Source organism: Syngnathus scovelli, chromosome 1, assembly GCF_024217435.2.
Source record: "Syngnathus scovelli strain Florida chromosome 1, RoL_Ssco_1.2, whole genome shotgun sequence".
NCBI classification, from domain to species: Eukaryota; Metazoa; Chordata; class Actinopteri; order Syngnathiformes; family Syngnathidae; genus Syngnathus; species Syngnathus scovelli.
The window spans coordinates 19293681-19308956 of record NC_090847.1 but is presented as its reverse complement, the minus strand read 5'-3'; the positions used below and the strand labels follow the sequence as shown (position 1 = coordinate 19308956).

Below are 15276 nucleotides of genomic sequence, written 5' to 3'. Positions count from 1 at the left end.
CCACAAGACTCACTATTAGAGTTTTAGTTACCCTTTTAACTTTAAATCCATAAACCCACATGCATAAATAGTACATTTTTACTGTTGCTTCCTTGGCATGTTTTGTGGTCATCTAGTTATTATGGTTGGGCTGTTGTAAACTACTGAGCTGCCCCGATCATTACATTATTTTGTTCCAAACATCTCTTCGTTGTGTCATGTAGATTGTCGATGAAAGCCAAGTGCGATCTATTTCTTTTTATATCGTCCTCATGCTTAAGCTAGGCCGAAGTGGTGTCAAATTTAGTTTTGTCAAGGGCCGCTTTGTAAATGCGGCTTCCCTCGGAGGGCCGTTATGACAGTGAAGCCAAATAAATGTTTGTTTCGTCAAATTGTCATATTCCACAAAAAAATAAGAGGTTACTTGGTTTGAAAATAGATGTCAATGATAGCACTTTCTTTACTTATTGTTCGTTACTGCAAAAAATTAAATCTCAATTATTTGGCAAACATTTTGGTAAAGATTTTAGTGAGGGTTATGACAGACATGAGTTGCTTTCACAGGCTACACAAAATGATGCAGCGGGACGCCGGGCCTTGAGTTTGACACCTGTGAACTATGGAAACTTCAAGACAAAAGTCAAATCTAATTCTAGTAAACAGGTTCAAAACGGATGGACACAACTGGCTTTTTATTCAAATAATGGAGGAGTGTGACTTTCAGACCCAGAGGCTGTGCTGCAAAATGCTTATTCAGACAGCAATAGTGGAAAGACACCCCAGCCCAGCCCAGCCCAGCCCAGCCCTCCTCAAGGTCTATGCGCTGGTTGTCAGTAAATGGAGGGACGCTGACATACCAGCAACACGTAGAACAGGTTGTAATGGAAACCTGACGTGCATTTGGAATGGAGGTAGAACATACTTTGGTCGCTTGTAATGGGAACCTGACGTGCATTTGGAATGGAGGTAGAACATACTTTGGTCGCTTGCACGCTGTAACAAGATCCTATATGAGAATTTATAAAATGATTCTGCTTAACAAAGATGCTAATGTTAATGACTTGTTGGCGGAGAAAGCCTCTGGGGAACTGTCTCACACCCACTAACTCATTGTCAAAACCTGGAGAAACAAGTTGAACAAGTGCAACCAGTCCATCAACTTGAAAATCAATCGAGTGCTTTGGAGAGGGGGAAAGGTGATAAGAAGTCACGTCTCTCCCTTTTGCATCACGAAAGGAGAAAAACAAAGTGTTAAAAATGTTTTCGTCTTCCCCAAGGTACAGCTCACTGCATATGACTGAATGTTAAGTTAACTGATCAAGTCATGGACAGAGCAACACGAATAAACCACGGTAGTTTCTCCTGCTGCTTCGTTTATTTTAATTTAACTGCATAGGGAACCAGAAATGTTTTGACTAGATGCATTTTCATAGAAATACTTGAAAGCAAGGGTCAAAATTTAAGACACGTTTTGTTTAGTCGCTTAAGAAAGTGTGTCCCCTGCTACTGGACTGGTTAGCAGTTAATAATTAAAATACAAAATTGTCATGTCAAGGGAGTGACTGTTGAAGAGAATCGGTCAAAACAGGCTGGGCTCCTCTGGTCAAGGCTGTGACTGGGACAATTAAAACCAGACTAACTCAAAAAGCTGCTCCAATTGAAAGGAGGAGTAAGAAGTGTTATAGAAATAGAGTGACCACTGCAAACTGGATCCAGACTGAATGCATTTACGTCAACATCTAATGACTCAAGAGCGATTACTGCATTTACCAGTATGGAAGGGATGGGCCAATGATCAGAAAGGATATCTTCCGCTGAGTGTGTTATTTTGAAATCACAGTCTTTACCACTCTCAGTATTTTCTTTCTTTTTTTTTTCTTTATCTTTTTTGTCTCTTATTTTCCTACTGTCTGTCATTCTGTTTTGTTGTCTGTCTGTCTGTCTGTCTGTCTGTCTGTCTGTCTGTCTGTCTGTCTGTCTGTCTGTCTGTCTGTCTGTCTTTTTTCTTTATAGCTATCTTTTTTTTCTTTCAGCCTTTCTTTCTTTCTGTCTTTTTTGATTTGTTTCTTTGTTTTTTACCTTTTCTTTCTGTCTTCTCTTCTTTTTGCTTCCTTTTTTTTCTTTTCATTTCCTTTCTTTGCATAGTTGCCCCACTTTAATGTTTAGGATAATCAAACAAAAATATAAAGATCAGACAAAAAGAACCAAAGTGAACATAAGATGCAGTTTTTATATTTGGATTTGATATATAAGGGTAAATAATAAAATAAACATTTTAAAGCTAAACCAAACCCTATGTGAAAAAGTAACTTGCCCTCCTTGTTAATCATAAAGTTACTGTGGCTAATCACACATTTTTCAGTTTATTTTCACTGACCACACCAAAGCCTGATGTGTTCAATCAAGAAATCGTCGGGCATAAATAATATCCATGGCAAAGATTACTGCTTACTTTTCTGACTGCTCTCTTTTTTGCACATGGCCATGTAGGTTTAGATTATTTCCCCTCCCTTAATGAAATAAAACATTTTTTGGTAAAGGGCTTGTGGGCAGTAATTATTGAAGTAGTAAAATCTTACATGGTATCAGTCCGGCCAATGTTTTGGAGGTCAATGACCTTCACTGATGTGACACTCACTTTTAAATTTCTTCTTTATGCGCCTAATAAGGTGTCATGACTGAGTAATACGTTTCAAACCTGTTTGATGAGTCATGTCTTGGTATGAAATGATCATCTTAACAAGGGTGTGTCTGAACAGCATAAACTGCATATGTTGGCAAAATTTTACACATTGAGTGTAATGTCTGTGAATTAAATCACTGATATTTCAAAAGGAAAAAAAAATGGAGATGTGGCCGGCATGCCCTCATCAAATGTACTATTAGCAGAAACGTGCTGCTCACACAAAGTGCGCAGTAATGACAGTGAATAGCTGAGGTGTGAGTTGGTTTGCTTCATTGGGAACACACCCTGCACATTGTCTTTATACCTGTTTAAACACGCTTACACAGATTACTGTGCCACTCCTTTCAAACGTGGAGGTGTGTTGCCTCATGGGAGGGCCAAACCCATAGCGCTCAAAGTACGTTTCGAGACACACCCTTTATCCTTTAATAACTTCTCAAATAAATCACCATTGTCTCTTCTATCAGTGAATAAACCGTCTCAAAGTATTCTGACAGACATCTAAGTTTGATTGTTTGACTCAAACATTTTGTCATGTTTAAGCTGAGTTAGGTGACTTTCGTCTTTCCTTACCATGTGTCCACAGTCTTTGTCAGGGCCAGCAGTGAGCAGCTTATGTTTCATTCAATTATTCATATTTGCAAAGTTACTCAAGTTTGGAGCATGTGAAACTCAGGTTAGAGTTAGAGCTAGGCTCCATAAAACCATAGTATATATTCCCTGCAATGTGAGCAAGGGTTCCATAGTGTAGTGGTTAGTGCTCTGTACTCTCACCCTAGTGACCTGGGTTCTAATCCCAGTAAGACCTAAAGTATTTTACCATAGAAAAATTTGCAACACAGTTGCTCGTGTGCTGCCCCATATAACCATTATGACTATTTGCTTGTGAGCTGCTCCATAAAACCATATATATTCCGTGCTATGTGAGCAAGGGTTCCATAGTGTAGTAGTTAGTGCTCTGGACTCTCACCCCAACGATACAGGTTCAGATCCCAGTGAGACCTCAAATATTTTATCATAGAAAAATTTGCAACACAGTTGCTCGTGTGTATCCCCATATAACCATTATAACTATTTGCTTGTGAGCTGCTCCATAAAACCATATATATTCCATGTAACCGAAGCGAGGGGTCCATAGGGTAGAGAGTCTGTGTGATTCCCTCGTTAAGTGCACCTGCGTGAAAAGTTTTAGCTCCTGCAGAACGTGAAAATGACCAAAAACTTTTCACGCAAGTGGACTTAACGAGGGAATCTTGGAAAACATGTTGGAATGCGGCCCCGAGGACTAGAGCTTGACACCTGTGACCTTTGACCATGATATTTCCCTACTAAAGTGGCCTGTTATTTGTACACTTGAAAATGGCGGTGTACCTAATGGAGTGTCCGTGTGATTCCCTCGTTAAGTGCACCTGCGTGAAAAGTTTTAGCTCCTGCAGAACGTGAAAATGACAAAACTTTTCACGCAGGTGCACTTAACGAGGGAATCTTGGAAAACATGTTGGAATGCGGCCCGAGGACTACCAAGTGACGTCACAGATCAAACAGCCAATCAGGAGGTGGGGGTGAGGGCGGGTGTGGCACTTTTCGCTTTCACTTAAGCTTTTTCCCTGTTAAAGTGGCCTGTGATTAGGTACACCTCGTGGACACTACAATAGGTACACTACACGAGGTAAAAAAAAAGAAAAAATAATGAATAAATAAGAAAGTGTAGTGAATGATTCGGTGAACGATTCTTTTGAACATATATTTTGAGTTAACTGATTCTAAAGATTCAGTTCACTTAAGAACTGGAATGCACATCACTAGTACAAAACAGTGCACGCGACCACGGGTCTCCAGATTGAAATAGCCTCCTGGATAATGACACGGGCTCTTGCTCGGTAAGAACTTGGTTCGATCCCAGGTGTGAAAATGCACATAGACGAGCTTTTATTGTGCAATTAACCCTTTATTTATTTATTTATTTATTTTTACCTCGGGTAGTGTACCTATTGAAGTGCCCATGAGGAGTACCTCCACATATTGTCATATAAAGCAGTTAACCAAATGTTTGATTTGATTGAATAAAAAAAAAAGAAATGAAACACCAGACAAGTTTTAACATGAATGTTTATTTAAAAATAATAATATTAAAAGTAAATTTTAAACCAGCAATCTAATGTGAAATTGCAGTAGATATATTGGATAACAATATTTAGGCGTATATATGCATACACGTTATTTAAAAACTACTACACGTGTTATAAAATCAAGATTACCCAAAGAGAAGTATAATCTCCCCGTTGTTGCATAACGGCGCATCACTTCATGCAATAAAGTTACCCGTTAGCTTGGAGAAAACGTGCATAAAAGAAGTGGTGTTTCAGTGAGTGGTTCTTTCTTTCCTTGGCAAATCGTAAATCTACATTCTGGCTTATATAGTTCACGCCAGGAGACGCAACACATTCACTGACTGATCCGTTGATGCACGGGAAGGCAGTTCACCCATGAACTCGCTCGCGAACGGGAAAGTCAGGATTAGTTCCCTCACTAATCCGTTCGCGCGATGAACTGGAAATGCAAATCACTCACTCACTGACTCGTTCACTCACAGTTCCATTCAGTTGGTGAACGGAAAAAGCAATTCACGAGTCGTTCGTGAACGGGAAGTTACGTCATTTTATTCTTCGCTTTGATTTACGGCGTGTTGGCACCAGCTTCAATGCGCATTACCGGCACCTACTGGTTGAAGTCATATGACCTGAAAAAAGAACGAATCACTTTAGGAAGTGATTCGTTTCAATTATTCGACTCTCCATGCATATATAGGAATAGAACTTTACGTCTTTTGTTGTAATATAACTGATTTTAATATAGAAGCTGGTGTAACACTTAACAGATTTTTGTTGATGGTGTGCCTCGAGATTTTTTCCAATGAAAAAGTGTGCGGTGAATGAAAAAAAGTTCGGAAACACCGATCTACATCATCTGCTCCCAGTTTGCACATGCACGCAATTGTTTTATTCACTCAGCAAACACACATGCAACAGTAGCTTTTTGTTGCTTTTTTCTCTTTCTCTCCTCCTCATAGCATAGAAACAATTAATTCACACGAGCAATAGAAAAATCTTGATTATAAATACTGTGACTGTTTTCATGGATTTGTAATTCCTCTTTTTCCTGGCTTTGTTGACTGACTGATGAATCGCATAAGTTTTACGGCTCTCCGTTGGGGCGTGGGGCAATGTTGTAATCAACCACGAGGAGGAGAAGGAGGAAGGAGAAGGGGAGGAAGGTATTTCTTTGTGCGGGCATGTACGTCATGACAAAAAGCTGAGTCAGCGGATGACTTTGCGCCGCTTGAAGCGATAACTGCGCCACCCCGTGGCCAAAACAAGTGGCCGTTTATGTTTTACAATCGTCACTTGAATGATGGCTGAGCAAGTAAAGGAATCAAAATAGTCATTGCTGTGTAGTGAATTGCAATTTGTGTTTATGTAAATACGTGCATGAATGTATGTATGCATCAAAATGTACAGTTATTAAAAAAACAAAAAGAGAAAACACATACAGGTGCAGGTTTGTTCCCTGGCCCTGATGACATGACCAAGTGCCGTTAAACTGAACCTTCAGTTGCTCTTAACTCAGTCCACATGCTTACACACATGCTTAGTATCATTGTTTCATGAAACATGAAAAGCGGAAGTGATAAAGTCATAAGATTGTTTGCATTATTTTGCAATTCAACAGCTTAAGGCACATTAAACTAAGAAACAATTTTCTTTTCTTTTTTTTTTTTTTTTTAAATCCAGGTCAAACCATGTCCTGTATGTTTGACCCTAGCATATGTCAATACTTAGCTGATGTGCGTGTGTTTGAGCTTATTCTCTTCCAACATCATCAGCAGTACCAGCCTTGAAGTCGGTCCTCTCTTACGTTGAAATGATACTGGATTGTGACCCAAAACCAAATGTTACAGTTGAACATACGTACATTTTATGGACTAAAATAGACAGGCACATGGCCATTAATCTGCAAACATGTGAAAATAGAAGTATAGCATCAGTTTACTCTTGGCAGCTATAGCAGCGTACGACTTTCTTCATTCAATGCATTGCTCAAACTAAAAACAGCCTTCCCTAAACTTTTCCCACAAAATTGGGAACAATTATCTCAAAGGTCTTGCTGATCGTCTGACTTAATATTTTGTATGCGTGGGTCTTGTTTAGATTTCTTTTTCTTTTTTTAATTAGTTTGACTGTCCAGGACAGTCAATCAGATAGTATTATGTTTTTCTTTTTCTAATTTGAATGAATCATTTACAAAACTATGTCACGAGTACATAACAACATTAGACAGGTACAGTGCTGTATGTTCCATAGCCATGTTAGCTTTTCATACACATGTGGAACACTTTTGACAGTCAAACAACCCCAAAATTACAACAACACAGATGGATGAGGATCATCATCGTGGAATTTTATTATACAGTGTGGTAATTTTGCCATGAAACATGACACACAATATTTCCATATCGTTTATTCAACATTGAAACTCACCTTAATTTGATTTTGACGCACACTGATATTTTATTAGCCCCTGATTAGCAAATAGTCGCTTGGCCTCGCCCCTAAGAACAGTATTTCCAGGAATCCCCTTTTTGGATGGGTCAAGGGATTCCTGGGAAAACTGGACCCCAGGAGAGAGAAAAATTGGGAAAAACAACATCAAGAAGAAAATTCCAGACCGGTATCTTCCCATGAAGTTTAAGGTATTCACGAGGCAGGTGCCATGGGACAAATTATGCAATGAATCTAATGTCTTAAATAAAACACATATCTCAATAAACATGAATACCATAGAAAAGTAAATACCATAGAAAAGTACATTTATTTCAGTTGCTAATTCTAAAAGTGAACTATATTACATAAGCTTCCTTAAGCCACTTGAAAGGAACAGCAGGGGTACCCTTGAGCTTAATATGAAACACATTGAAAAATGCTGCTCAGGAGGCAATGCTGCCTAAGTTTAATAATAATAATAATAATTTTGATCGGCTCTTGTGGCATTTTAATTTGTTGTAAATTTGATGTTTTCATTAGCTATAAGCAACTGATGATTTTATAATCTTAGAATTATTTAAAAAGTAAATCATTAGTGTAGTGTTTTATTCGGTGACTGAATTGATATAATAAATGAGCATCCGCTTTTGAAAGAAGTTAACTTTCCACATTTCAATTGAATGAGAAGCACCTGTAAACTTTACTAATTTAAGTACTAAGTATTTAAGTAGTAAACAGGTAATCAGTTCAGAACATTTCAGTAATATTTTTTCCCCCTTCTATATTAAAAGCCCAGTTATACTGAAAATCCTCCAAATTGCCCTTAGTTGAATTGCCTGCTTCTTGTTGATGTGGTCATTGGAGACCTGGCCGCGCTGAGGCCCGTGACGCAGTCCTCCGTCCCGAGCTACAGTGCTTCATCTCAGACTACCAACTGACCAGAGATGCAGCACTGCACCATGGGCCGCAGGGAGGGACTGCCTGACAGAGAGCGAGAGAGCGAGAGACACAGAGAGAGAGACACACAGAGAGAGAGAGAGACACAGAGAGAGAGAGACACAGAGAGAGAGAGATGGAGAGATAAAGAGAGAGCGAGAGAGAGAGCAAATTCAAACTGCAAAGGCACTTTTATGTGGGAGGGGTAAACAGGAAATGACTGAAACTCTCAGTGGACCATCATAATTCAAACTTCCTCTGCTGTTCTCATGTTACACACACATAGACAAGTTTTCAGATAATGTTACTCAATTGCTCTGAGGAGAATTTGACATCTAAAAAAATGATAGCGTCACAAGTGCAAACGTATGTGTCTGTGTGTATTATACTCACCTAGTATCTGCTTACATGGACATCTCACCTGAAACATAACACAAACACACACATTGTTAATAGGGTGTATGATCTACACCAGAAGTCACCAATTTTGGTGGTCAAGGGCACCATTCCAATCTGTTTAAGATACATCCCCACTGTAACACACATAATTCAAATCATCAGCTCATCAGCAAGCTCTATCAAGCCTGAGAACGATCCTGATGATTTGAATTTGAAGTGTTGCAGTGGGGATGCATCTAAAGTTAGTGTTGGTGACTCCTGATCTACACATAGCCCTAACGCTACCGACGCCTATTTCCCTTTTTTTATAACTACCCACTGACAAATGTAGGTACTAGAAGAAGTGAGAAACCACTGTGAATGCATGGCAGAGAGAGGATACCAAGGAACATTAATAAAATCAAATAAAGATTAAAAAAAAAATGTAGGTGACAAAATGAAATAAAAATGAAAATGCTTTTTAGAAATGAACTATATTAACTTTAGAGAAAATAGCTTTGGTTTTCATTTTTGTCAATGTTATGAATGAGCTTTTAGAGTTTATTTTAAAATGTATCCATTTCGGTATTGCTGTGCGTCTACAGAATAAGGAGGGACAAAAGGTCGTTTGAGAATTGACTTTTTTACACAATAATTAGTGACCTTATTTTAAAAGGTTGCATTTGATAAATATTCCATGTTTCTTAAAAAAGCTCATTTCAAAACTAATACTAAAACTAATAAAAAAAAAACTAACTAAACAAAAATGAATGAGGAGTATTATTGTAATAAAAAATCTGATCTAAAATCTAATCCAACATAATTTTTAAGTATAATTAAAAATCAATAGTCGAAAATAAATGATACCTAGCTGTAATGAAAACTTCAAAATGAATATAACCCTGGAGGACACATGCGTGTGTATGTTCTGCATTAAGTCAGACAGCTGCCACTTATGTGGGTAGACACACGAGAAGGCACGTGCTTAGAAGCGTCGACTGACACAATCACGCTGGAGCTGGCTAATGAAACCGCCATGAGCAAACATTCAGGGAGGTCATAATGGACACAGCTCTCAGCATAATGTCAGCCGTCAGTAAAAACTGAGCATTGGTCGTTTTGCATTATACGGTAAAATGTGTCAAAGTCACGTACCTAACTCAGAGTGGGGAGTGTCCAACAGTGAGTGGAGGTCAGCTCATCTTCATGGCAACCCCTGCTAAACAAAATAGCATGTTAATAAATACAGCCTGCCGGTTGCTTTTCTAATAAATAGGCCAGTAGGACAGACAGCGGTGTTTGGGTGGAATACTCCGACAGAATGTGTTTGACTGGAAACTCCGTCGCCCCATATAAGGTCTCAGTTGCCCTTTTTATTTTTGGGATCATGGAAAAAGGGATCACTGCACTGGATAAACATTCCCTCTTTCAGACTGTGATTGCTCCCACAGATAGATTGTCACCCCTCCCTACTAACCACCCCCACCCTCCTTTTTTCCATCTGGCTACATACATTCCCTTTTCTAGTCACAGGGGGGGGAGAGACTCACTTAAAGGGGGGGCGGCAATTGGGGGGGGGCTTCTTCTCCCACGAGCCGGGCTCAACAAGTCCATATTAAGAAGAAAGGCCTCTCTCACACTCTCTCATGGCAGGCCAAGATTTGAGGTCTGTTCTCAGGAAGTGTGATCTACTGTACATGTGCACTCTACCAATAAACACATCTGCCCTCTCTCAGACTCTTGGTGTGCACATGTGACATCAAGTCAAAACCTGCATCCTGTTCCCAAGTGCTCGGAAAAATATGCGGAATGTGTGACAATACTATAACATGTGTCCGTGTGTGTGTGTGTGTGTGTGTGTGCGTGCGTGCGAGCGAGCTAGCGAAAATTTCATTCATGTGTTTAGAATGGCAGTAAGAACGTCATTGCATCCTACTGCCTTGAACTGAGCTATACTACTACTATATACACATACGTACGTACATACATACATACGTACGTACGTACATACATACATACATACATACATACATACATACATACATACATACATACATACATACATACATACATACATACGTACGTATATACATACATATGTATACTATATACATATATACATACACAGTCACATATACATACATACTGTATATTCTGTGAAATAATTTTTCTTTTTAATGAATGTGAATACAATATACAGGCAGTGTAATAACGTGATAGCAAATATAGTAGGTTACTTGGGAGATTTGTGAGACAAGCCTATTACCCGATCACACAAATACAAATTGACACACACACATTGTATGCCACACACAACATCCATCCTAGAAGACTCACATACTATAAACACCTAAAGTGTTTCTCTACACACACTTAAATAAATGGTTGCGATTAATAGAGCCACACGATGTAACGGTGACGTTACATTGAGCCTGAAACATAATTCTGTGTGGAGACAGATTCACCCAGCATGTGCACAGGAGAGAGTGTTTGCGAGTGTTTATACAGGCCATGATAACAGCCAGAAAGCCTTCTCTTCTGGTTAAACTAAACATTTCCTTATATGGTCTCATTTCCCCCTCCCAGTTCTGTAAATCACACACAGGAAACTCACTCCGTTTGACTTTATCTGCTGTCATACAAAGGGTCGCGCACGCGCACACAGACACACACACAGGCACACGCACACACAGTAAATCGGCAGAAGAGAAAAAAGGTACACATAAAAACATAGATAACTGAATCATTTAAATGTGTACATTCCATTGCCAAATTTGGAAGTTGAGGGGCGCACTATGACGAGTAGAGCTATAGCAGGAAACCCTATATACATGGTGTGTCTTTGAAATTAGAATTGCTGTCAGTGGGGCAGTTCATAGTAAGGTCAGGGGTAAACTGAATAAAGTGGTCCCATGCAAGTCGTACATGAAAGGAGACACTTCCAAACTTGCCAGAGGATAGATGCCTGTTAGCAGTTTAGACACATCTCATTCAATACCATGAGCCAGTGTGTCCAATATTTTGTCCAATACAGACAAAACATTAAATTTTGTGTATCAAGCGCATATCATATATACGTGTGTGTGTGTGTGTGTATTAAGGCCATATTGCAAAGGGGAAAAAAAAAAGAAAAACAGAATCACATTATAATCCTGAGAATAATGAAAAATATAAGAAACAAATGTGTATTTTACAAGAATTTGATTGGAATAGTACACTATAGAATAGAATACTGTAGAATACTTTTTGCTGTTTTTAATTATTTTTAGAAAAAAGTAATTCAATGACAATAGTAAGATTAATTTCACATGAGTAATGTTCAACATTATATATACTGTAAGTATATACAGATGCACAAGCACACACACACGTATATATGATATGCGCTTGATACACAAAATTGAATGGCAATGAAGCGACATCACTAGTTTGACCTCAACAATAAACAAATAAACAATGCATGTGCATCTGAATATGTGTCTTGAGAGTTCCCCATTTTCCTCTCATGTGAAATTGACCCTGGGAATGATGTTCTTTCGGTTCCCCAGGGGACGATGTGTTGGGGGGTGAGTTTGAGGGTTGGGAAGGGGGTCATGTGAAAGTCCAGTCAACTAAGTACATACAAAACCACTCCCCCCAAGATGTTTCACTGCAAACTAAACTAAATAAAGCATTTCCTGCTTTCTCTTTTCTCACATAATATGTTCCTTTGCGTGTGTGTCTCACCTCTTTGGAAAGCTCCCATCCATCTGTGTGTAAATGAGCAGGCGGCATTCTGAGGGAAAACAAAGTCATGAGCTGTGAAATGCATAAAATCCAAGTCTTATAAATCCCTCATATAGTTAACATGCTGTCCGTAAGGATGTGCAGGATGTCAACTGCCCACAGCACCTGGATTCATTCAAGTTTTCACATGTTTTATACAAGAACTGTATGCTCTTACAAAGATAAAGCTTTAAACTCCCAGTAAAGTAAATTTGGCATAAAAAACATTGTGGTTGTCAAATCCTTGCATATGAGAAATATGATGAAATATCATACCAGGTTCAAACTTTTTTTCTTTTTAATTCTAATTTTGATTCATTGTAAATAGATATAATTTCAAAGTAATGGAATACTCCCTCTTTAATGGATGAGTATAAGAATGTATGTTGTTTCTGCTTTGCCCCGTGAAAAACTGTGTTAACCTAAATGCCAGGTCCTAAATATTCAACCACGTCAAATCAACATTTTCATCAAATAATATTTATTATGGTACATATTGGTGTGACTGAACTTTCACTTGATGCCAGTTCTTGCGTAATCCAATCACTTTCATTACTATGTTCTTATTGATGCCTTTTCTATGGCATTTGTCCACATGAGGCTCAAATGTTAGCTTGAGCTTTGTGAGAGGCGGGGGGACACCCTGGACTGGTCGCCAGCCAATTGCAGGGTCATTACATAATAATAATGTTTGAAAGACGGACATACGAATACATGGACAAACTGGGCCTATTAATTGCTGTCAGATTGCGCAATACGACTTTCTGACTGTACAAATGAAATGAAATGAAATGATTTAATCATGAACCAGAGAGGCCACGCTTGTCAACATCTGCACTCACTGGGCAGTTAATTAGGTACACGTCTGATGTGGTATAATATACTGTGAAAGATGGATCAAAAATCCAGCCTGCCTTAATAAGAGGATATTCCTCATATGTCGGAGGATGTAACAATCGGTTCCTTATTGTAGCTGTAATAAGCAACAGTATACAGCAACACTGAATTATAGTAATTCTAATAAAATGATCAATAAGCAACTTCGGCACACATGTAACTGATACATTCATTGTGACTCAAATCAAATAAAGCTGGTGGCCTTTGGAATGTTATAGCCGATTCCAAATAATTGTGAATAAAAAAAGGTGGGAAAATGACGTTCTGTTGTCCTACCTTGTTTGGAGACGTCATGTCATGGTCTCTGAGTGAAGGTCTCAGTGGCGGATCTTCCCGTTTGCTTCTCTAAAGAACTGATCAGCATCAGTGCGAGACCCTTCTGGCTTCTGCGTGTTGTCTTTATGAAGCAGATGGACTTCCAAGGCATGCATTCCTCTGTTACCTTGTATGGTCACTGGGGGGAGGCGGGTCCTACTCCAGAGAATGGCCCCTCTGCACATGACTGATGGTGCCGATGTCAGATGACCTGAGAGCCTTCAACCGCTGACCTGTGGAGTCTGTCTGGGAAAAGACTGAGGACGACTGGGAGAAAAGCAAAGACGAAGAGGTTAATGGGAAAGAGTCCGGTGGGGGGGGGTGGTGGGATTTTGGCTTGAGGAGAGTTAGAAGGAGGACTGGAAAGAAACTGAAGTTGAAAAACAGGGGATTTGAGAAGAAAAGTGAGCAGGAAAAATACAAGAAATGAAGGAGGGGTGCATGTCGACTGGATACATTTCATTCAGTCAATAGGGAAAAAAACCAGAGGTTGACATTTTTCATATTTCTTCTAAATTTGGGCTTTTTCTGCTCGGGCAGCTGAGTGGACAGCACACTCAAATAGCATGTGGAACTGATTACAGCGAGAGACGGAAGAGGGTTATTATTTAGAGTATCAAAGCGCATGCACGCAGGCGCACACATGCACCAAGTGTTTTAAGAGTTCCCATCAGGACAGGATTAAAGTCATTGAACATCCTTTTTGTTCAGACGTGTGTATATTTGAAGTTCACCAACATATAAGCTAAAATGTAGGAAGAATATGTGTGGTCGTAACTATGCAGTTACTCTATGGCTCTTTCATGACCTTTTCACAGCAGTCATATAAATATAGGATAATACAGGAATTTGTTGACATTGATGGAACGGTCCACACCACCATAATCTTCTTCATGTCACATGTCTGTGTACAGTAGCAAGTAGACTGACAAACATTATGGGCAAACAGTTGTTAACAGATTGGCTTTGTTGGTGGTTTAAGTCTAATGATGGTTTTAAATAATTGTTTTAGTTAGATGCATTTATTCAGAGGATTTCTCTGATGATTTGCTTATCAAATCTTTGTCATCTCATGCAATCACTGTACACCGCGCAGTATGTTAGACTAGACTCTATTTTAATGACTGGCATGTTGGTAATTTCATACATGAGTGTAGGCTGATGGATCTGCCAGTGGGAGGACTGCGCTGGTGTGGGAGGGGTCACAGCTGACTTAAAAACTTCAGCCATGGCCAATCAAAGCATTCCTTTCCTCTGTTTAAATGTACTCTATTTTTGATGAGGAAGAAGCACATCTGTACAGTGAAGTGGGCACATGGAAACATCCACCATCATTCATGTGATGGCCCCACATAGCTACACCATACCGCCCAGTGGGATGGTTTTTGCATGGTTCCAAGGGTTGATGACATATACTGTATGAATTAAATACATCTGAAATATTTTACATGTGCTTGTAAAGCTATAAAAATATCTGCCTGGTCAAATTCACCCAAATCGTATTAAACCAGCAGTGTCAGTATATGAACGTGGTTTGAGCAGACATAAGTTTAGACCAACACTCTTTCAGCAAAGACACAGCTTGAAGGACACACCCTTGTTGCGTCGGAACGCCCAGCTTGGGGGAGACCGGACTGTCATATTGACAAACACACAGTGAGCCTTGCACTGATGGAAAAAAAAGGTTTGCCAGCATTTATGCCATGGCGCAAAATTAATCCTTGTCTTCTTTAAAATCTCTGTAAAGCACAGGTGTCAAAGTCAAGGATCAAGGGCCAG

General features: G+C 39.3%; 1 long non-coding RNA gene across 2 annotated transcripts; it reads right to left on the bottom strand.

Annotated features, from left to right (window-relative positions):
• Positions 1–7102: 7102 nt before the first annotated feature.
• Positions 7103–13617, bottom strand: LOC125983613 (uncharacterized). Of its 2 annotated transcripts, XR_007486757.1 has the most exons (5): positions 13459–13617; positions 12247–12295; positions 9676–9736; positions 8536–8563; positions 7103–8187 (listed from the first exon to the last, which is right to left on the bottom strand). It is a non-coding gene; the product is annotated as an uncharacterized lncRNA (long non-coding RNA). The 2 variants fall into 2 exon arrangements; XR_007486756.1 differs by lacking the exon at positions 7103–8187 and having other exon boundaries at positions 8212–8563.
• Positions 13618–15276: the final 1659 nt, after the last annotated feature.